At 39.5% G+C, this 25,013-nt stretch overlaps 2 pseudogenes; both read left to right on the top strand.

Moving 5' to 3' along the window:
- Nucleotides 1–6,532: 6,532 nt before the first annotated feature.
- On the top strand, nt 6,533–7,188 carry LOC149194382 (NAC domain-containing protein 68-like; annotated as a pseudogene).
- Nucleotides 7,189–12,131: 4,943 nt separating this feature from the next.
- On the top strand, nt 12,132–19,718 carry LOC149194381 (uncharacterized; annotated as a pseudogene).
- Nucleotides 19,719–25,013: the final 5,295 nt, after the last annotated feature.

Below are 25,013 nucleotides of genomic sequence, written 5' to 3'. Positions count from 1 at the left end.
TCATCACAAATATCATATGTCTTTCATGCGATCATCCTAACTCCAACTGATAATGGTTTCTAAATGAAAACCAAATATAAGTAATATAAGTTTACACATGATCACATGAAAATGATGATAATATTCACATTGTGGCAGTCAAAATATGTGCACATTGTGGTCCTCTAACAAAAGCCTTGGTGACTTATAAAGATGTAAATATGAATAAGATTAATTGTTTTTTAGTTTATTTATATATGTATCAAACAAATACCTATTAGATTGGTGCATCATATCATTTCAATCAACAATACATTGTATCTCATGCCAGGTAGGCTAGGCTAGGTTTTGTAATAAAAGCAAACATATTCAAAGTGGGCACAGACATTAGTACATATGAAGAGAAATCGCCTCTATTAAAAAATGACACACACAAATAAGTGAATATGAGAGCACCTACGTTGTATAAAATATCATAGTTGGACACTCACTTCTCTATTATTGGTAGAGCTTGTGAAGCATATACAAGAGAGTATTTGCAAGTGAAAAGAAGGGTACGAATTGGGATCCAAACAAAAATTAAAATTAGGTGACTCTTTGTTAGAAAATGAGTGCCAGTTAAGCTATGGTTGAATAAGGGTGATTAAATGGTCATAGTGTACATGTCATCTCATGTAAAAAATTAAAAAATTAATAATCAGCTCAAGATTGCAGTCGATTGCCATGCAAACTGTTGGGTGATGCCTGGTGATTAAGTTCCTGGAAACATGAAGCACAAAAAAATTTAGAGAACTGATATTGTAGCATGTACTCGTTGCTTGAGTTTAAGTGTTGTTTGAGAATTCTAGGGGGCAGCTGCAAACTTTCAAAATTTTGAGTGCATTCTTTAACTCAAAAATTCAAGAATAGAAAAAGCCCAAAGCAGAAAAATATGCAGGTCAAATGTCACAAGTTTGAGGGCAAGCTGCTGTTCGACTCTCCCTAAGTCTTAACTTTAAGGTTTCTCAAGAAAGGAATTAACTCAACCAATGAATTCTTTACCAGATGATAAAATCCCAACGTGTAGATTGCTAGCTCTAACACCCTTTATTTGAGCCAAAATTTTTGGCCTCCTAGCCATTGCCAACCAAAAAATGGATAGGATAGGAATTGGACTAAACTCTGTCTCCAAACAAAGTATTAGATGGTATACTATTTTGCAAGAAGAGAGATAATTTTTTGAGTATGGCCATTTTAAATATCAGGATGCCAATAAGTTTAGAAGGGAAGTAATTGCTGAAGGGGTTTAGATTCCTTCTTCAGCATATGTGGACTCTCTCCTAATGGTAGAATTGGATCTCTCTAATTAAGATGGAAGAGATAATACACCTACTATGTGGCCATGGACAACCAAGGAAAATGTTGGATGACGAAATTTGGGAATACCTCTATAACTAAGCCGCATGATATGGGGAATGGAAACCTGAATTTGAAACAGAAATGTGATGGAAATGTGACCCTTCAAATTATTAAACAGTGAAATTTCAGTTTTAACATTATGGTTTAGAATATAGATTCATGATTTAAAAGATACCTTTTTATTTCAGATCAAAAATTCTGGTCACGCAGTTTTTTCACCAAAAGTAAGAAGCAATAAGACACTTTTTCAGCCCCACTAAAATGTATTTTAGGCGTGTTTCAGCTTTGTTTTGGAGTTTTTGTACTGAAATGTGGCTGGTATGCAGGGGGTACATTTCCTGCAACATAGCTATACAATAATTGTTTTTATCCTGTTAGGTCCATCCTTCCTTCATGAGTCATGACACATTGGACTTGAAAGACATAGCATTGAGTATGCATAGATGGGTTCCAACTCCACAATTTTCAATAATTTCCAGACACCAAAGGACTCACTTTGAGCATGTCAATAATTTTCACCAATTTTCACCAATTTTCATTGAAATTCATTTTGTATTGAAGCAACATGCCAAAATAACATCTACAATAATGAGCCAGCTTGATATATAATAGTTCCAATTCTGCCTTTATGTACAATACACTATACTGTTATCCAAAAAGGATGTATCAAGCTTATAGTAGCAAAAAGGAAAATAACCTTTTCCTGGAGTTTGTTAGAGTTCAACCAACATTTACACTGAGATTTTATATGCTTTGAGTTCAACAAAAAGATTTCAATAGCTCAATACGATAACCATACAAAATTGAAATTAGATAATGTTGTGCATATCCAAAAACATTTTCAACCCATCATGCACACAACATGTTCTTGGATTAGGAATCTCTTTATAGGGTTATGCCCATATTATATCCATGAATACTCATCAGCTCGAATATTTGTCATCTCGCCATTGATTGCTGACACTTTGATTGTTCTCTTCACCCGCTATTTCCTGTATAGAGTGCAAGCGGTGATACAATCCAACTGGTTGTACAATAGGGGGCATCACCCTAGGGTGTGGAACCAAAATGTTATGGGTTGAAGTAGGCTGCCCAATGAATGAATTTGGTGCAATTGGTGGAAACAACCGGGGGTTCGATGATCAAACGGGAGAGGTGGACGTTGTGAATCAAATGGAAAATGAATCAATGAACCCCCCATATTTGGATCCACATTATTCTCATGAAATAAACGAACTTGGCAACTTGAAGTATTATGATATGTGGAATCTTCAGCTGTAACAAAAAAAAAAACACATTGTTATGCAATTGCATTGAAGGCAATGAAGATAATGATATTTTGAATTTCACATAAAACGATACATCAATTGATATTTCCATACCATTATTTTGCAAAATAGAACCTTGTACCCTTCTAGATGTGTGGTCCAGATTGATTTCTTTTGTAGAAGAAATCTCCAATTGTTTATTCATGCTTCTTTTCCTTCCACGACACTATCCAACCTTTAGAAACTGTGGTCCATATTTTCTTGATTTCAACGCAGGAACACTTTGCCCCCCTTTTTTTGTTGGGCTCAAGAAACTATGTCACCTCTTGGTAGTGACCTTGGATGGAGTTACAACATCAAATTTCTTATTATTGTACTCTTGGCTTACATTTTTTACCAATTGATTTAGTGCATATGCCTACTCGAAAGTTGTGGGTGTTATTTGTAATAAACCCCTCAATCTCTTATGAGTTGATGACATCACAAGTTTAATTTCCTCATCGATTGTTAGGGCGCTATTTCGCCTTACAATGGTTGAATCAGTGGAAGGAGAAGCTGGAAGGTTCATTCAATTTCTGGGCTCATTACAAACGATTCATTTAAATCAAGTAAATATCCAGGTCTTTCTGTAATAGACCTAGAGACATTAGGCAATTCATTGCCCCTTGAAACATTGCTAGTCACTACCATCTCAACTTTTAGAATATGCTTACAAATATTGCCATTTAGGGCCCATTTGCAATTACAAAAGTTTACGTTCAGCCCTTTATAGATGACATGATACCATGTATCACGAGTTGCCATAGATTGGCTACGAACCAAATACTCACTTTCCTTGTTTCCATCAGCCATACAATCTTCATCAGGGATATTCTTTGCTTTGCACTTAAATTTATTTGTTGCTCAATTTTTGAAGCTCGGACAAAACCATAATTTTTTAGACGTTGCATGTGAATGTAATACAACTCAACCTTTTTTAATAATAGGTTCAAAAACCAATCCACCCTTCTATGGGACGCATTATTCTTCTCACAGAGGTACCTTTACTTTAGATACCGGTCATAAGATTCGATAGCATTATTAGTATCATGGTTGGAATGTGGGAAGTCCCTATATGCTTTTGCCCACATATCTGGAAAAAAAACATATATTAGATGCGAGAAACAATAGAAAATGGTCAATTACAAAATAAACTGATAAAATGCAACTTTAAGAAACTTACGTAATTTGTTGTTGTTTAACTAGTTGGTTGCAAAATAATCCAAAAACATAGTTTCTTCTTTGAATTCATCAAAGAAAATTTGAATTTCATGTTGCACAGATGCATCATCTTCACACGAATGCATGATTAATCCTAGAGCACAGAAGATACAAACTTTATTTTCCTTTCCCCTAACTTTGGTTCCACATTTTTCAACCACGCTCTACGGACATGCCGTACACACAATAATAGTGTACAATTTGTGCAAGTCCTGAAATAATATAACATTATAAGAGAATATCCTTGAACATTATTGCTTTTTATCTCTTCTAAAAAGAAAAAACTGGTTCACCTTAATGCCTCGATTTCCGCTGCTGCATCATCTGTGATGACAGCTCGGACATGCCAATCTAGGTTTTCCTTTTTCCCATTTGCAAATAATTGTGACATCCATTTACAAATATCAGGAGTACCATTCTGTGATGATATTACCCATGCCACTGGAATCCCATTTTGATGATCATCAAAAGACATTATGGTGTACAGTTGATATTTCATTACAATAAGAAAACAAGATTATAAGCATATAAGAGGATGACATTGAAATAAAACAGGAAAAATGAAGTTTTGGTAAATATGTTTACCCCATATTTGTTAGTGCTAAAAGTGGAGTCCATTGATAACATGTTTTTGTGTGAGTATTTCACTATCATTGAAAGCATCCACTTAGTTTTTATGCCTATAATGAAAGGGATGTTTTTAACAACATCTTGTTGTTGGTAGAAGAAAAAGCTATCTGGGCACTCACTAACCCAACAATCCACACTCATTGGATCACTTTCATGCTTCACATACTCTAGCCTCTTGATATTATTGTACATGTTTGACACATCCTTTCTTGTCATGAAAGAATCTCGAGGTGCCCCTGTGAACAACTCACCAGATCCATACCTTAAATCAAATATAATTTTTTCCCAGATCATCGTAGCATTAAAACCATCACGAACCAAATCTTCAACAATAGTTCTTATATGCTCTGTTAAATGCAGCGCAAAATTGAATTTCTTCGGCATGTCATTTGCCTCATTTCCATGACAAACCACATTTTTGTCATCAATATGTCTGCATGCTGTATAAATTATAATGACATCATTTGGTCTAAGAGAAAGTCATCGCATAATAAAGTGACAATGACAACCAACTTTGATGCTGTGACGTGGAAGACGTTTCTTAGTTGTGGATCTAGGTTCAGATACATTGCTGGATTGTACATGATTTGGACCATAGGCACACCAATATCTGTGATCAAGAATTTACCAAAAATTAAATAAAATATTTATGCATGTTTGACATAGTGAACTTAAAATCAAAATTATATACATATAGATAGATAGATAGAGAGAGAGAAAGAGAGATACTCACACAACATATTCTATATATGTTGAAGAATTTGTCCTCTTGATATCCTTCACATCTTTAATTCGTCGAGTTTTAGCAACAAATTGAGTAGGTGCACTTTCCCTCATTTGCTCTCCACTTATAAAATCCTCAAGTCGACAATATGGAATAATCGCGACTTGGTCTCCTGCTACTTCTGTCCATGTAAAATCTTCCGCTGAAAACTCTATCATTCCTTCTGGGTCCTCAACCTCCAACTCATTGATCAAGTCCCACTTCTTCATTCTTCAAATGCCTATACAAATGAGGGAACACGAATATTGACTAAACATATGAGCAACAGTTCATACTATAAATATTGAACACCACTTGAAATGCAATTTTTTGTAGTGTGTACAATTTACACTCAAGACCCCACCAGATATAAACACATTTAGAGCATAATTCCCTATCTCCCCTTCAATATTTCCTACCCATGCACAAAACAGTATTATAGACTTTCAAATGCTTCATCTTGGTATAATCAATACATTGCTGAAAGAAACATAATAACATGCAAAATCTGTTTCAAAGAAAATCCAACAACTCCTTGATAAATATGGATCATGACATGGGTTTATATTCTGAAGACCCAACCCTATTACTGAAACCTCTGTCTATGTATCTCAATTTAAAACAGAACCCTCAATCTCTTGGCTCCAAATCGTCTGCAAAGATTCTCCACCTCATTTTTCTTTATCCAAATCCCTGAAACAAGAACTTCTTGCACAGAAGCTACTTAGTAGATGTTGCACAAGCACTTTTCTGAGTTTTGAGTTTTACCAACATAACTGTTTGAACCCAATGAGTAGCCGGCTGCATTTGCTGAAGTCCTATGAAAATGGGAAATGTTTTTGTTCCCAAATCCATATTTGCTACATTTTGAAGTGTATTGCTTATGAAGGTGTCAAAATAACCCTAACTCCACATTATTAGTATGAAAAGTTAGTGCTGCTGTAAGATGATGTTATAATGTCTGATTTCACAGTGGCTTTGACTGATTGCCATTTATCTTGCAGTTCCTGCAGTTCCATACCAGAGGGAAAAACAATTGGCTCCTGCAACATCTCCAGTTGTGGATATAATGAATGGTATCCCTACCTTGTGTTCAAAAATTATTGTTCGAAAATGCCATTTTAAAATATTCTTCTAGGCAGACATGACAAGGTTGTCTAGACTGAAATATTACTGTAATGATGCATCATTTATTATATGTTGTGTTAGTAGAGATGATCAGAGCATCTCAAGAGTATTGAGAAGAAAACACTAGGATAAACATAGCCATGGGTATGAGTAGAAGAAATGCAGAGGCTGACTTACAGTTGCCTCCTGGATTTAGATTCTTCCCTACAGATGAAGAGCTGGTTGTGCATTACTTGTGCAAGAAGGCAGCCTCTCAGATGATCCCTGTTCCTATAATAGCAGAAGTGGATCTCTACAAATATGATCCATGGCAACTTCCAGGTATATTTTTCATTTCTTCCCTCTAATCCTTGTACCCATATTTCTAAACAGATTATAGAAGGTGTGATCAGATGGATTTCAGGACTTAACAAAGAGCCTGTTTTTTTCTTTTTTTCTATTTACAGAGAAGGCCCTATTTGGAGAGAAGGAATGGTATTTTTTCACTCCAGGGATAGGAAGTACTAGAATGGATCAAGGCCCAATAGGGCTGCTGGTTCTTGATACTGGAAAGCTACAGATGCTGATAAGCCCATTACTGTTAAAGGTGGAAAGAAGCGAGTGGGCATCAAGAAGGCTCTTGTCTTCTATGCTGGGAAAGAACCCAAAGGCACAAATACAAATTGGATCATGCATGAATACCATCTTGCTGATGTTAGCAGACTTGCAAGGAAGAAAGGAAGCTTAAGAGTAAGTTCTTTTGTCCTATTTGTAAGGCCTTGAATCGGTAGTTTTGGAGATATAGTTCAGTGGGTCAATTTGGCTTCTGGTTGTTATGTTCCATGCTTTCCCCCTTCTGTTTCTTCCCCTGTTTGCTCATATGGGCATTAGCAATAAGGATATTGGTGCTGAATGCTTGATTCCTCAATTATAGATATTGGTTATGTATTGGATTGGAATAGAAATAAAAGACAGGGGACTTAAATGATTGATTACTCAATTGAAGCTATTGTTAGTGGAATGTTTGGATTTTCATTTTTTATGGGATGAATTATTGTATTTTTTTCTATCAGTTCTCTGAGTCCCAAAGGTTGGGAATTGTTTTTCCTTGTATTGGATTTGGCCATTTGAAAATAGTTAGAGAATGAAATATAAGTTAGGGACTAGATTCTATATTTTCTTGTCTGCTCTGTCATTTATTTTCTTGTCTTGTCGGTCCCTAGTTAAATATTTTTTTATAAGAGTCTGCCTGTACAACTTATCCAGCTATACTTATTTTCAAACCATATTATGAATCTCTCGTTTTAGCTTCAAAATCATGTACAACTTGATTCTTTGGAGACAACCTTTGACATAAAACATGATTGAATGCCACAGATATTCAGTCTATCTTAGGTCCCATGCTATTTTTAGCAAAAGGCCCACCTCTTTTTTAATCAGAAGTTCCACTCTTTCTGTCCGAACTACTTTTTGAATGGTTGTAACAATATAATATTTTTAATGCAATATATGGCTAGTCTGAAAAAGAGTTGAAATAGGACTCGAGGATGTTCATTTTTCCTAAGTTTACAAAGCCTCAAAAAGTGATAAAAGTATGCTCTTTGGTCAAAATGATATGTTTTTATTCAAATATCATAAAATACATTAAAAAGTGGTTAACCTGCTCAGAACATCACAAAAAAATTAAAATATCTTATACATGGTAAAATTAGGTCATATTTAGGTCAAAATAATAAAATATGAATAAAATAATCATGAAAATGACCATAAATAGGAAAAAAATAATTCCATTTTTACCATTTTACATTTTACCTCATGGTGGGTGAGCTCTAAGTTATTTTTTCCCCTCATTTCCTACAGTTGATTGCGGCCAATTCGGTGGATCATTTCGAGTATCGTCACTTCCAGGTAGGAAATCTCACCTTCCTTTTTCTTTCAACTATTCTGATTTTTCATTTCATGCATATTTTTTCTAATTTTTGGTGACCTAGGGTTTTAATTTTTCGCCCTAGCCCCATCACACCACAACAATGTTGAAAGGTGCGTTGGGAAAGAAAAAAATTTCACTGTGGAGGGCACTGCAACACAATGTATCCCTTTAGTAGGGTGTGCTCGAAGCATTTCAAAAATTTGTTTTGCTTGTTTCACTCAAATTTCTCTCAATTTTTTGCATATGATTCACTCTAATGATTCTTCTTGTCATGTTTTAGGTTTCCATCGAAACAAAATGGATTTGATATGCAGAGAAAGTGAACACGAAGAATAATACATGAATGCAACTAATGATCCAACCACCATCTAGGCATTGAGAAACTGTGGGCTTTTGATTTTTTTCTCCTTCTTGGGATGAGGCAATAGTTGGAGTTATTATATTATTTTGTTCGAGCATGGTATGTTTAGACACACGCTTTTAGGCTTGGAGCACATATGCTTAGCATACAGGTGGAAGATAACTATTTTTTGACAGGTTTATTGAGGAAGGGTGCCCTTGTCTCGTTATGTGGTTTGGGAAGGGATGGAGAGACTGTCAAAGACTATATCAGTACACACTATATACCTTGATCCCAACCAACCAAAGATGGGAAAATCAAGATAAAGGATGTGGTTTGTTTTCCTTTGAGGACAATCATGTTTATCATTTCTAGATGGTTGTTAGTGCTACCCTGCATTTGGATAACTGGTCCCAAATGTAATATGCTTTAGATTGCATAGAGCCGATAGTATTCAACTTGAGTGAGGGAGTACTTGCAAACATGAAGGAATAACTTACCAAGGCAAAGGATGGATGGTTGAAAAGCTTTGGTTATGGTTCCGTTCTAATTACATTTGCCTTGGAGCAGATTCCATTACTCTGACCATAACATATCTTGCTCGAGCTCCTAGATCTGAGAGTCCCGCAAATGAGAAGATGGGTGGATTTCATATCCATACATGAAGGTCCATCATCTATGAGTTTCACATCAGTATTCTTCTGATGGTTACGCATGCAACTCAATATGATTAAAGGTTATCCATATGCTAGGATGGATTTCCATGGAGACCCAAATCTCGTGATTCCTGATGGAGAGCGACGGGGTGCCATAGTTAAAAAAAAGCATTTTGATCATTTTTTTTATTATTTTTAAGTTTTACAATTTATTTTGTATTTTCTATGTATCTCAGACTAACTATCGATTTTTACATGTAAACGTTGGAATCATTCGACCCGTGAATTCATCCTATCTTCAACATGTTGGAGACCCACAATAGGAACCAATTGGAGTACATGTTGCTACAGGGGGACGAGAGGTATTGCAGGATCTTGGCTGAGACTCTTGTAGAGGTTGAGCGACACATGAAGGGATAGACCTAGGGAATAGTTGAGACTAAGGACAATATGATCCCTATGAGACCGCAACATCATACTTTTAGCGTGCCTAGTTGTATCAACCAACTACTGTGCAATATGGCTCATGTAATTTCTTTCTATCATGAGCATAATCACGATTAGTCTACTTGGAGGCTATATAGCCATGTTTTGACTGCATGTATATTTTTTTTGTATGCAAGGCCATGTGGCCATATGTGTCTAAAACACGATTAGCCAATGCATCTGTCAATGTAGTTAGACTTCTGTAAATGTGTTGATATTGGCTATAATAAAAATGTCTTTCTAGAAGGTGAACCCTTAAGAACATATGAAGTATAGTTAGACTTCTAACTTAATAGACATTAGTCAACTATAGTACTACAAGTTGTGAGTCAAGTCTAATAACTATATGACAAATACGATGAGAAATAACATTAGAAAATAGTTCCATCACTGCGCTATACTCAACGATGTTATTAGTAGAGAGATCAATATAAATCCCTTGTAAACTCACTAACTTGCCACTCAAAGCATATATAGCCCATGGTGTGGAGGAAAGGTTCTGAGTACTATGACTAGCCCCATCAACATAACCAACATATGGCACACATATCTCAATCGAGTGATATACACAAAATCTACTGATGTGATATATACACAAGATCCACTAGGCTGTTTTTTTAACTCCAGCACTCCACGAAAATAATAATTTAATAATTAAAAAGTTATGTAAACTTATGAAATTAATTTTAAAATAGTTTATTTACTTAAATTATTGGTAAAATAAGAATTATTATTCTAAAAAAATATATTTTCTTTATTGATATTATTATAATCCTTTAAATTACATATTTTTTTAAAATGAAAATAGAAAATATTAACAAACTAAATAAAATTAGTTATAAAAAATTGGAAAACATATATATCTTTTAGCTTTAAATTTGGTTTTCAATCTTGACCCTCCGACTTTGGGCCTTCCCATGTTACCTAATCTCACCAGTTGGCCAGAACCATAACTCTATATTTATATAATTGATAAAAATAAATTTTTATTTTAGCTTGAATAATTGACTCCTTTAAAACTCAGGTATCAAATAAGATAATTGAATTATTGTTTTACTTTTAAAATTCAAATTGTTTAACTTATTTATTAGTTTGAATAATTCACTCCTGATTTTTTCAAACAAGATAACTAAATTATGGTTATACTTTTCAAATTCAAATTGTTTAGTGTGTTTTAGTTATTTATTTGTCACATACATTTTCATTGATAATCCATTTATATAAATAATTAACTAATATTTTTTTTCATTTTCAAATTCAAATTGTTTAATCTCTTTTAGTTATTTATTTGTCAGATACATTTTCATTAATAATCCATTTATATAAATAATTAACTAATATTATTTTTCATTTTCAATTTTACAGTTAACTCATTTATTACACATCATCCCATGTAAAAAAAAGAAAAAGAAAAAAAAGCCCTGTTTGATTTAATGCTTAAAAACGTATACCATATAACAGCTATGTAACAGCATTCAACATAACAACACTATATTGCAAGGGGCCATTAGTAGTCCTCATCATCAATACAAATTGGTAAAAATAAATAAGTTCAGTCTCATTACGTTGGAAAACATCTTTGCCACCTCGAACCTCACATTTTCCGTTCTGTAAAACATCTTTGCCACCTCGAACCTCACATTTTCCATTGTGTATGGAGTGGAAGAGGTCACATAGTCCGTTCATATTTATGAAAAAGAGTAGCTAGATGGGCGGGGTACTAGGGCACGGGTACCAAGAGGGACAAATGAGCAATATATATATATATATATATATATATATATATATATATATATATATATATATATATATATATCGGATAATGAAGATTTAACGAGGTGGATTTTACCATAGTAAAATCACTTTCATTGTGGAAAATAATTTACTAAACCACTCTTATTAAATTATTTTCTAATCTAAATAAAAAAAACCCCATGAGAATAATTAGATAAATGATTATTTATTTAATTTTCTCTAGAAATAATTATTAAATCATTATTTAAATAATTATTCCTTGTCACGTTTGACTAAATCCCTTAGGAATATTGAAATAATCACTATTTATTTAATTTCCTTATTTCTATTATTAAAATTATTATTAATACAAATTGGTAAAAATAAATAAGTTCAGTCTCATTAAGTTTGAAAACATCTTTGCCACCTCGAACCTCACATTTTCAGTTCTGTATGGATCCGTTCATATTTATGAAAAAGAGTAGCTAGATGGGCGGGGCTGGGCGGGGCTGGGGGGCGGGCGAGCAATATATATATATATCGGATAATGAAGGCAAAAGGGTAATGAAACGAACCCTAATTCGCTCCCTGGCCCTCTCACCTTTACCCTAATCTCACTGCTTCCTTCCCTCCCTTTGAACCTTCTCATGTATACCCACCCAGCTATATTTGTGAGTGTGATGCATTGAATTGCAACAGCCATCATAAGCACAAGCAGCGGCATACAACAAGATTCCCAGCGACAACAACACACAGGGGGCTACAAACATGGTGAGTAAATGCTTCCTGTCTGCTTTGTAGATCTTAAAATTTCCTGGTTTTCGTCTGTGTTTTCGTCTGTGTTTTTGTCTGTGTTCCATCGGGGTAACAATTGGGCGCCGCCGCAAGAGCCAAATGTGTGAAAATGATTGGAATTGTGCATGAATTGTATGTGTTCAGGATGGGTTTCTGGTCTGCAAGAAGGAGGAGAGGCCGGCCTGGTTGGATGCTCTTCTCACAGACAAATTCTTCATGCCCTGTGCCACTCATGAGACTGCAAAGAAAAACGAGAAGAAATTTTTCTGCCTGGACTGCTGCTGGAGCATTTGCTCGCATTGCGTGCCAGTTGACAAGAGCCACCGCCGGCTCAAGGTAAAAAAATTCTTCTCCTCTGCTCTTGTCACGCCCCCAATCTTTTTTTTCCTAATTGGGCGGTGCGCGGCACCACCGAACGCCCAATCTCTCGACCGCACGTTTATGGACTACGCCTCACACATAAACTTAACTTATTATTATTGTCACGTGCATTTAAACTTCGTTAAACATTAACATAAACATTCAACATAACACAATGCCACAATAATAAAATCTGCACAACCAAATTATGGGAGGGGCAACTCCCCAAGAGTCTGCCCAACCAAATTTGTATTATAACCAATTCACAAGAATACAATCCGTGCGCCGGTCTAAAGTCTCGGCCGCACCCTTTGACAAAATTACAATGGACGTCGGGCAAACCCCCGACCGTCGTTTCTCCAAATTACAACTCGGGCAAACGCCCATTTGCTGCTGCACTATCGTTTGCCGCTGCACGGCCGTTTGCCGCTGCACGATTGTTCACTGCTGCACGACCGGTTACTGCCACACGACCGGTTATTGCTACCCAACCGTTCGCTGCTACCCGACCGGTTACTGCTGCACGACGCGGCCGAGTTGGTTCGCCCAACCACAAACTCGCCGGTCCGTTTAGCCTTACCCACTGCGCCTGCAACCACACCCGAGTTGGCTTCACCGAGCCCAACTCGTTGCTAGTTCAGTCCTGCACGATAACTCCACCCGGTTCTGCCCGTTCTGCCCACGGCAGACTTCGCCCGAACCTCCGTTTCGCTATACCAATATATGACAGGCCGCCCGCCTGTTGCGTTTGACCTGCGGCTGAGTTGGCTCACCCGAGCTCGCAACTCGCCGCTCGGCTATGTGTTGTGGTGCCCGCCTCTGCACGCCGATTTCACCCGAGGTGACTCGCCCGAGTTCCACCTCTTGCCCGACCTGCGCACATCAACATGCCACCCGAACCAGAAGCTGTTACCAAGTTCTACCTCCCTATTTACTAAGCTCGGACGTTTGCTCTTGTGGCTAAAACAGTCCTCACGGTTCAAATCTGCTTGGCATCCCTTGACAACCCAACCTGCGTTCCACTTAGATCTCGCACTACAAGAGAGTGCGCATAACTCTTTCTGTCTTTGCGTATAGAGAGAACGCTCAGACTTCTTCGTTGCCTTCCATCGTCACAATGAGCTCGCCTTTATAGTCTCCCCTTGCTCCTCTAGGGGCTTCCATAACTTCGGCCGACGCCCATGCTTTCGTTTTACGAAACCCCGAATTTTCTTGATGGGCGGGTCGGCCCTTGCTTTAAGGCAAGGCCGACCACGCCTTATAAAACTTCGGTCCATTTACTTCTTAACTTTCGTGCCTTTGTCTTGCTGCCCGCGCCCTTGTGCCGACCTCCGCCCAGCTCGCCCATTTCTACTTCGTCAGCTCGTGTCCGTCCACCCGCGTCCACCTGCCAACTCGTATCTGCTCGCCCGCGGTTATCTCGTCACTTGCGCCTTGGGCAGGGTTCGCCCTTGGGTCGCCCGCCCGTTTGGTGCGGGTCTCCCTCGGGTCGACCCGCCGATTCTCCAACCGGCTCGTCGTTTATCTCCGCACGTCGCGCCCAGCTCGTGCCCGTGTCAGTTTGCCCAGCGGGTGGGCGCTCCCTCGCCCAACTCGTCGTCTTACTTCCGTGTGTGCCTGCCCGGCGGGCGGGCGCGCCTTCGTCCGGCTCGCCCTTCAATCCGTGTGCGTTCGCCCGGCGGGTGGGCGCGCCTTCGTCCGGCTCGCCCTTCAATCCGTGTGCGTTCGCCCGGCGGGTGGGCGCGCTCTTGTCCAGCTTGCCTGCCACCCGACTCCCGTGTGCGTCCGCCCGATGGGTGGGCGCGCCCTCGCCCGGCTCGCCACCCGACTCCGTTATGTTTGTTCATCCGCCCGGTCACCGTGCACGGTTACCCGCCCGGTTCAGCCGCGCGCCATTCCACCTCCTTGTCAACCGTCCTGCGCGCCCTGCCCAGGACGCTAGGGCGTCACACTCTCCTCCACCCGAAGACGTTGTCGACCCGACAACTCATCCGCTGCTAAGTTTGTTCACCATGGTGTAGGCTTCCTCCTGTAACGCGCTCATCAACCTGCACAGAGTCTGCTTCCACTATGTCAATCTGGCTCATGCCCAGGTCTATGGGAACCCTTCCCATTTCCTGCTGCACGATCTTCCTCCTGCTCAATCTCCAAGTGAGGGCTCATTGCCTTGAACAGTCAACAATGAGCCCACCTCCTCTTATCCATTAAGAGGATGCATGGGGAGAACCTGGAGGTTCTCCTTTATCAACCAGCTCCATCTCAATGTCTGGTTCCTCACTTCTTGTTTGGTCTTTTCGTGACTCCCGATCTCCCTCTTGGATCTTCGGCACTTCCAGTACTTCCCCGCTATTGCCTTTCACTTCCTCCAGCTCTCTGAGTGTGTTTGAACAATTCTCGGAGAGTACTTCAACAGCCAAGGGCTGTTCCCCAAGCTTTGCCTTCTTAATAAGCAATCGCTTGTCTTCCTTAGAATCGTCCTTCATCATGTCAATAGTTGGAACACCAATAGGTGTGTCTCCCTGACCATCGTAGATGAAAAGTTTCTTCAGGTGTGGTGCAACTACGACCTCATATTGCTTTAGGAATTCCATCCCCAATACGGCCTCATAGTCGTCAATCCTTACTATGGTGAAGTCTACTTTTCCGGTCCACTCGCCAAGAGTGATTATTACTCCTTCAGCCATGCCGAAAACATCTGCCGGAGGGGAATTGACTGTCTTTACCTGCGCCTTCATGGGCACAACCTGCAGTCCCAGTTTCCTCGCCGTCTTTCGACTCATAAAATTGTGCGAAGCTCCGCTATCAATCATAGCGGAAATGTCTGTCATACCGAACCTTGCCTGCGCATATAACAGCCCCCGTTTTTCTGTATCTGTCTCCTTGCTGTCTACTTCGATCTCTACCTTGGAGGTGGCGTCCAAATCCACTTCGTTTGCAGCTTCATCATGAAGTTCTTCTGCGGAGGAGACTTCTATAATCAGATTTTCTTTGATTCTCGAAGACCCTTCTTCGAGCTTTTCTTTACGTTTCTCCTCAAGCCTTACTTCCTCCTTTAAGGTCTCGAGTCGTTTTTCGAGGATTAAGCAATCCTTTCTCCTCTTGTTCATTTCGTGCCTCAGCCTTAGCTCTTTAAGCTCTGTTTCTATCAAGAGCCCTTCTTTTGTAAGTCTGTTGGCCTCGTCCACATTCAAGTCCGAAGCCCCCTTTTTCACTAACGTCCGGAGAGCGCGCTTTGTTGCTGCCAGCTTCCTGCCGCAGTCCATGTACTCCCGTCGCAGCTCGTCATTCTCTTCAAGAATTCTTTTTTCAAGTTCTTCCAAGGTTTCGCAACCCAGTAATTCCAGGGTAGACATCTTCCCGAGTTACTTGCCTTTAGAACATGCAGATTCACCTTCAATTTCTTTTAACCAAGACAACCCCGTCTAAGTTAAAATCTCGAACCAGCTCGCCGACCGAGCTCTGATACCACCTGTCACGCCCCCAATCTTTTTTTTCCTAATTGGGCGGTGCATGGCACCACCGAACGCCCAATCTCTCGACCGCACGTTTATGGACTACGCCTCACACATAAACTTAACTTATTATTATTGTCACGTGCATTTAAACTTCGTTAAACATTAACATAAATATTCAACATAACACAATGCCACAATAATAAAATCTGCACAACCAAATTATGGGAGGGGCAACTCCCCAAGAGTCTGCCCAACCAACTTTGTATTATAACCAATTCACAAGAATACAATCCGTGCGCCGGTCTAAAGTCTCGGCCGCACCCTTTGACAAAATTACAATGGACGTCGGGCAAAGTCCCGACCGTCGTTTCTCCAAATTACAACTCGGGCAAACGCCCGTTTGCTGCTGCACTATCGTTTGCCGCTGCACGGCCGTTCGCCGCTGCACGCTTGTTCACCGCCGCACAACCGGTTACTACCGCACGACCAGTTACTGCTGCCCAGCCGTTCACTGCTGCCCGACCGGTTACTGCCACACGACGCGGCCGAGTTGGTCCGCCCGACCACAGACTCGCCGGTCCGTTTAGCCTTACCCACTGCGCCCGCAACCACACTCGAGTTGGCTTCACCGCCCAACTCGTTGCTAGTTCGGTCCTGCACGAAACTTCACCCGGTTCCGCCCGTTCTGCCCACGGCAGACCTCACCCGAACCACCGTTTCGCTGTACCAATATATGACAGGCCGCCCGCCTGTTGTGTTTGACCTGCGGCCGAGTTGGCTCACCCGAGCTCGCAACTCGCCGCCTGGCTGTGTTATGGTGTCCGCCTCTGCACGCCGAATTCACCCGAGGTGACTCGCCCGAGTCCCACCTCTTACCCGACCTGCGCACATCAACGTGCCACCCGAACCAAGAAGCTGTTACCAAGTTCCGCCTCCCTGTTTACTAAGCTCGGACGTTTGCTCTGGTGGCTAAAACAGTCCTCACGGTTCAAATCTGCTCGGCCTCCCTTGACAACCCAACCTGCGTTCCACTTAAGACCTCGCACTACAAGAGAGTGCGCATAACTCTTTCTGTCTTTTGCGTATAGAGAGAACGCTCAGACTTCTTCGTTGCCTTCCTTCGTCACAATGAGCTCGCCTTTATAGTCTCCCTTTGCTCCTCTAGGGGCTTCCATAACTTTGGCCGATGCCCATGCTTTCGTTTTACGAAACCCCGAATTTTCTTGATGGGCGGGTCGGCCCTTGTTTTAAGGCAAGGCCGACCACGGCTTATAAAACTTTGGTCCATTTACTTCTTAACTTTCATGCCTTTGTCTTGCTGCCCGCGCCCTTGTGCCGACCTCCGCCCAGCTCGCCCGCTTCTACTTCATGAGCTCGTGTCCGTCCACCCGCTTCCACCTGCCAACTCGTATCTGCTCGCCTGCGGTTATCTCGTCACTTGCGCCTTGGGCAGGGTTCGCCCTTGGGTCGCCCGCCCGTTTGGTGCGGGTCGCCCTCGGGTCGACCCGCCGATTCTCCAACCGGCTCGTCGTTTATCTCCGCACGTCGCGCCCAGCTCGTGCCCGTGTCAGTTCGCCCGGCGGGTGGGCGCTCCCTCGCCCAACTCGTCGTCTTACTTCCGTGTGTGCCTGCCCGGCGGGCGGGCGCGCCTTCGCCCGGCTCGCCGCCCGACCACTGCGTGTTTCGTTTACCCGGCGGGCGCGCCTTCGTCCGGCTCGCCCTTCAATCCGTGTGCGTTCGCCCGGCGGGTGGGCGCGCTCTTGTCCAGCTCGCCTGCCACCCGACTCCCGTGTGCGTCCGCCCGATGGGTGGGCGCGCCCTCGCCCGGCTCGCCACCCGACTCCGTTATGTTTGTTCATCCGCCCGGTCACCGTGCATGGTTACCGCCCCGGTTCACCCGCGCGCCATTCCATCTTCGTGTCAACCGTCGTGCGTGCCCTGCCAAGGACGCTAGGGCGTCACCAGCGCGCCATTCCATCTCCGTGTCAACCGTCGTGCGCGCCCTGCCAAGGACGCTAGGGCGTCACAGCTCTAATTGTCCCCGTAATTCAACGGTTATCTTGCTAATGAAATGATGATTTCCCTGCGCGCAGATTCGGAGATATGTCTATCACGATGTCATCAGACTAGACGAAATGGAGAAATATATCGATTGCTCATATGTTCAGGTGAGCTACACTAATGGCTGAGCTTAAATTTGCTCAAACCACTCAAAGCTTCGCCGTTTCACGGATCCAGAGAATATATGAAGTCCTGAAGTATAAATTTCACTGAAATTTGTGAATTTTATCTGTTCTTGCAGGCGTACACTACGAACAGTGAAAAGGTGGTCTTCTTAAACCAGAGGCCTCAGACTCGGCCTTTCAAACGATCTGGAAACATCTGCAGCACCTGCGAAAGAAGCTTGCAAGAGCCTTATCGCTTCTGCTCCGTGGCTTGCAAGGTGAGAAAATGCGACAAAGACAAAATCTGCTTATTGTCGATCTGTTTTTCAGAAAAGAACAACAATCGGCAGTAATAGAGCACAATATTTTGTTGAATAGTCCATTATATTTTGATTAATTGGTTCAGTAGTCCATGAGATTTTGATATCTGGTTTAGAAGTCCAAAATATTTTGATGAATTGGTTCAGCAGTCTGATATTTTGATTTCTTGTTTAGAAGTCCATAATATTTTGACTTCTGGTGTACCAGTACATGAAATTTTGACTAATTCTTTATATGTCGAGAAAATTTGGTTAATTGTTAGCGCTCTGTAACATTTTTGACGAATTTCTTAGGTGGTTCATAATCTTTTGACAAATTGTTTAGCACTTTCGGTTAATTACTTAACATTACATGTTCTTTTTTCTTTTTTCTTTTACAAAATGTTTAGCAGTCCTTAATCTTTCGACAATTTTTTCGCAGTCCGCAAAGATTATGACAAATTATTTAGCAGTAGACACTATTTCGATTTCTCGTTTAAGATTCCATAATATTCTGGTGAAATCTTTGGGCAGTGTATAGTGTTTTGATTTCTGGTTTAGTAGCCCATTAAATGTACATTTAATCTTGCTGGATTTTTCCGAAAATGTCCATAATATGATTTCTGGTTTAGTGGCCCATTAAATGTTTAATCTTGCCCGACTTTTCGAAAAAAGTCCATAATATTTTGATTTTAATTGTTGAGCAGTCCATTACTACATTTTGATAAATTCATAAGCAGTCTATAATATTTTGGATTAACTGCTTATCACTCTAATATTTGGTTAATTGGTCAGCAGTCGATAACAAATTTTGATTTTTTATTTGTGTGAGCAGGTAGATCATCTGATAAACCAGGTGAAGGATCTCTCAAAATATTTACTGTTTGCACAGTCGGAGGGGCTTAAGGAATTTGAAGAGGGCGGCCATATATCGCCCAATACGACTCTGGACAACACCATGGCGTTCCACACTTCGTCAGGAGCGAGTGCGAGCGGAGGCATGGGGTGCAAGAAATTGGGCTGCACGGCCACAACAGAATTTGTGAAGCGGAGACGAAGAAAAGGCATTCCGCAGCGATCGCCTCTCTATTGATTTTCCTATCCGTCGTATTCTTTTTAACTTTATTTACACATACCAGGCTTGTAGGGCCTTGCTCTGAACTTATTTCCTGTCAAGTTTAAGTCAGTAAGCAAGCCTGAAGTGGACATTTAGGGTCTTGCAATTTTGGAAGGTAATTAAATTATTTGTACTGGTAAAGGTGCATGGACAAAGGTTGAGCCATGGGTTAAGGCAGCTTGAAAATTGGCTACCTGCGAGTGCAAAAGGTTTCAAAGCTTGTTTTACAGACGCACCGATTTTGACATGATAACAACCATTGTAGATTTTAAGGTAGTATTGGCCATGTAGTTATTATAAGGCTCGATGTGCCAACTTTTGTATAACCCGGTTATCATTGACTCTATATTTGTTTGTTTTCCTTTTTCAAATTCGCGCCATTACGTCTGGAATTTCGGGTTTCGCAGTTACCTAACCTCACTTCACTAATATGAAGAACTTTGAACGACGTATCTTAGTTCTATTTTTGTCGTTCTCAAAACTCATTTCATTATTTAGGGTTTGATTTATTAATGTGTAAAAGTATTTATATATATTTTTGGAGAAGATTTTTCAGGGTAAATGACATTAGAATCTATTTGGGAAGATTTTTATGGGGTAAATCACATTCCAGTGTATTTGTTGAATGCATTTTTATGTTTGTTGAATGTATTTTTATAGTTAAAAATTTTGGGAAGATTTTTATGGCGTAAAACACATTCCAGTGTATTTGTTGAATGCATTTTTATGTTTGTTGAATGTATTTTTATAGTTAAAAATTTCCCATTTATGTCGGTTTAGTTATATATATATATAATAAAATATAATAAATTATAAAATAAATCACATCATGAAAACATAGGGGAAATGAAAATCTCTAACAATAATGGTCACTTCAGCTGTAAAAGTGTAAGTACATATGGCACAAAATAGTTGGATTTTTTTAATCATTAAATTTTTTAATGGTTTCATTTTTTTTCCTATAATGTTTTTAAAAAAACATAGTATATCTACTTAAGTTGAATATTTTAAGACAATCATTCACACATAAATCAAAGATTGATGCATTAATATTTAGGTGGGATAAATGATTCATGGTTCTAGTCAATATAACCATGTAAAGCAATATATTATTGTTAAAAGAAAATAAATGGCATGATATTTCTTATAAATGATCTCAATGACCGACTCTTTATACTTTTAAACCAAAATAGATTCGTTTTAAACTTTAAATCTACCAAGCACTTAGAGGGATCAAATATCTCAAGATGCAACATCTTTTTGAATGAAAAACTTGAGGAAATGTTGCACCTTGAGAGATTTCATCCCCTTTCAATGCTTCATAGGTTCATAGTTAAGATGGATACATACATGCATCTCACATTTATCTCTATATAAAAATATGCTTATATTTAGTTCTATTAAAACCCCCATAATACATATAACTACATACATATTTGTATTCCATTTTTCTTTAATATGTTTCATAATTATTTTAGTTTTTTAATATGATATGGCATATTATGAGTTTTTCCCAAAGAAATTGCCTATAATTTTATTAATAAAAACAAAACTGCAATATAACCAATTGAATTGGGTTGGCTTGACATTATGTTTTATTATTATTATTTGTTGATTTATTGCTTCAATACACCACATCTCCTCCATGTTTAGTTGTAGAGTGTAGGGAAATAAAGATCATGAATCAATTGGATATTAAGTTAGGGATCATGTGGCATTAATATTGAGGAGAAGATGAGTTATTAAAGATTGTGTGCCATTGTTGGGGTATATTACACTAAGAGGAGTTCATTAGGAGTTCATTAGCGCCTCACTCAGGCCATCAATTGACCCTCTTCCATATGTCATTAGGGGCACATAATCACCACTTTTCATTCATCACTAGACATTCCCTACCATTTGGGATCATCTACTACTTCAACATTTTCTATTTTTAATAAGTCTATTCTTAGCAAGTGACACTTAAAATGGCATGTGGCAGTGGTTGGGCATTGACTACGCTATGGCATGGCTATTTCCTCTCCATTATTGTGCATTGCCTTATCCCTAAGGTCCAATATGAATTAACATTTTATTTTGGGAGACTAGCCTTATCCACAACCGTATTCACTCACCTACCTACTATTTATTAGGAATTTTCTTTGTAGACACAAAATACTAATGTCGTTGGGCTTGCCCAAGACCTACAATGCTAGAGACCTACTAAACCATATTTATACACATGATGCAATCCATAATTTAAATATACAAGAAAGAGGATGGTGAACATACCTTATATTGGATGGTGGATGGTTGATGCACTTGGTGGTTGAAGCCCTTGAGATCAAGCTCCTAGCTCCTTGCACCTGTAACATTTTTAAGACCACATGACAATTTCATATTACAAAAGTACCCCAGTGCAAATGAAATTCATCTTGTGCTGGTATTTCAGTTTGATCTGAATCTAATTATAGCTAGAAAATCACTCCATGCAGGAGAAAACATCACTTCCAACACATTCATTGAAAATAAGATCGAAGATCGATGTTGGCTAGTTGTCTTTTGGAAACGCCTTGTTCAAGCCCATATAATTGATAAAGACAAATAATACCCTATTTCTTGGTGATAGGAACAATGTTAGTATCCCATCGTGTCAGGGGAATTGGATATAAAATCTTAGCCTTGAGCAACATTTCAATTTCTCCCTCAATGGTAGTCGCTTTACAAACGTTAACTAGCGAAAGACTTTTCTTGACTGGCTTGGACCCTTCATATGTAATGATTTCATGTTCAACAATCACGGGATTGATTCCAGGAATTTATTCATACGACCAAGCGAAAATGACATGGAATTATTTGAATAGGGTAGTGTAAGTAGTGATTCCATTAGTAGTACAATTCACACCCATTAGGATGTTTTCCATGACCTTAGGTTTCACTAAAATATCGATAGGGATGGTTTGAGAAATATTATAAGTTCCCTTTAGAGAACACATCACCTATCACGATGAGTCTTTTGACCATTCAACATTTTGAGATGAAACTAGGTGTTTCAAGTTTTCATTCAAATGTTTCGAACAAGGGAGAAAAGAAGAATGATGGTGTGATTCATCCCAAGGTCAATAGAGATCATCATGGCTTCATTAGATGGAATTGTAGTATTAAAGAAGTCATGGAACTTGGGTGACCAATGGTCCATGTGGGCAAGGAGTATGTATCAAGCTCCATATCTTATTGGAAGCATGATTCAAGGTTGATAGCTATTTGTATAGCTTGATAAGTAAGTTTGGTGGTGCTCAAAGGCAAATAATGAACGTAAATGTTTAAATCCAATGAAGAAGGCACCACCCAAGGATCATGAGGCCCTTGGTATTTATTATTGATTGATGAGATCATGTTAATAGTGGAGGTTGAATGCAATGAATATGTTGGAGCAAAAGGAAAGGTGCCCGTTAACAAAGAGAATTTGAACATCCCTACTTTGATATTTTCAAATGTGTGAGGGGAACCTCCCACAAAAGAAATTGAATGTCTATCATGAAAGTACAACTCGGGCTTGTAATATGTGAGTTGGCCAATAGTGACAATCTTACCATGATGAGAGAACATAAATACCATGAAAACTAATGGAACAATAGTCGTCATGACATAGAACCAACTTCACCCAATCTTTGTACTTGATGGGGCATCGATGACTTCAACTTTAATTGAGATTGTTTTATCCCTTGGCTCGATAGGTAAAGAAGGAAAACCCCTTTGATTCACAAGGTGTGGCCATCAAATGCCTTCAATGTAGTTTTTGATGGCGACAAAGTAGGTGATACAAGAGATTTTCAACACTTCGATGACATGATGCATGTAGATGCCCCTTCAAAGAAGATTGTCTTAAGGATGTGATTTCTGAACACATACCATTATCTAAAAGGAAATGGTTCCTAAAGGCATGGTTTCCATGATGTGAGGTAAAAAGTGATGAGATTTGAGTTTGATGGATCTACTTGATCAATGGTGGTTAGAAGTGCTTTGTTTTATGCATGGAATTTGTGAAAAACTTTGAGTGGACATGGCAACAGGTGTTTGGGGAAGATCCTAAAAAATACTATAAATGTGAGCAGCCCTTGCATTGGGATTATAGATCATATTTTGAAGTGTGCCTTTGGGAGGATGAAACATATCACTAAATGATGGATTTTCAATGTGAAGGAGGCCATTGGGTTGGGTAGGTATCATGGGTTCTTAAGTAGAAGGACCACTCAATATTTTCATAATTATGTGCTCTCGTGATCACGTGGATCAGTTGGTTGAACATAAAAATATCCTACATGGATGATGATGCTATGTGTGAAGTATTTTCCCTACTTTCCCCTTCCTGAGGAGGTGGATGGTTTAGAACCATGTGTTGTTGCTATACAATAAAAGGATTTGTCAAAATAGTGGGTTGACAAGTAGGGTTCCATTGCAAGAAATATCTATGAATCTCATCCATCCAAGGACACTCAGGAGTGAGATGTTCTTCCCCACAAATCTTGTAAGCAAACATGTTATTTTTAATTTTCTCTTTCGCGCCACCCCCAAAAGTATCTTGGGTTTGAGATAACATATGTTCATTGGTAGAATTTTTATTCATCTTGTTTTTCTTATTCCTACCTCTAGGTTGTTGAGGATTCTTCAAGGATGTGAATTACACTAAATTAAACTTAGAGGTTTGAACAAGAGCACGAGGAGTTTGGGCAGTAGGGTTAGTAGCCAAGGAAATGGAAAAAATGTTTAGTTGGACCATCTAAGTGGCCATTTGGTTTATGTTTCTTCAGGATATGGACCCCACCACACCATCAACATGGGATCCTAGCTTCGTTTTCAAAACATCATTCGATGATCGAGAGACAATAGGGGTGATTTCATATAGGGTGCCTACTTGAGAACAAATCAAGTCAAGTTGGTGGGCATGCATCATTACCTGTTCCTTGGTTTGGGTTCCTACATTAGCTACATCTTCAACGATTCTAGGTAATGGATATTTGATGAAAGCTTCATGAACCATCTCATCAAGGAGCTTATTTAGAAACAACCTTTGTCTTCACCTCCGCACATGTATATGATTAGAGATGTGAGTGGAGGTGTCTTGATGGAGGTTAGTAAGTATGTTTGTTCTTGTTTCATACCCAACAAGAAATTGATAACGATTGAAAAATTCTTATACAAAAGATAAGAAGTTATAGTAAGCAACACTTTTAAGGTTTATATACCATATGGCAACAATATTGATAAGAGTCCTTTGGAAAAGTCGTAGAT

The sequence above is a fragment of the Pinus tabuliformis genome, chromosome 2_2 (genome assembly GCF_031772625.1).
Source record: "Pinus tabuliformis cultivar Carrire ecotype Pingquan chromosome 2_2, CPIR1, whole genome shotgun sequence".
Lineage (NCBI taxonomy): Eukaryota > Viridiplantae > Streptophyta > Pinopsida > Pinales > Pinaceae > Pinus > Pinus tabuliformis.
The sequence above is the reverse complement of the archived record's forward strand: the minus strand, read 5'-3'. Positions and strand labels throughout refer to the sequence as shown.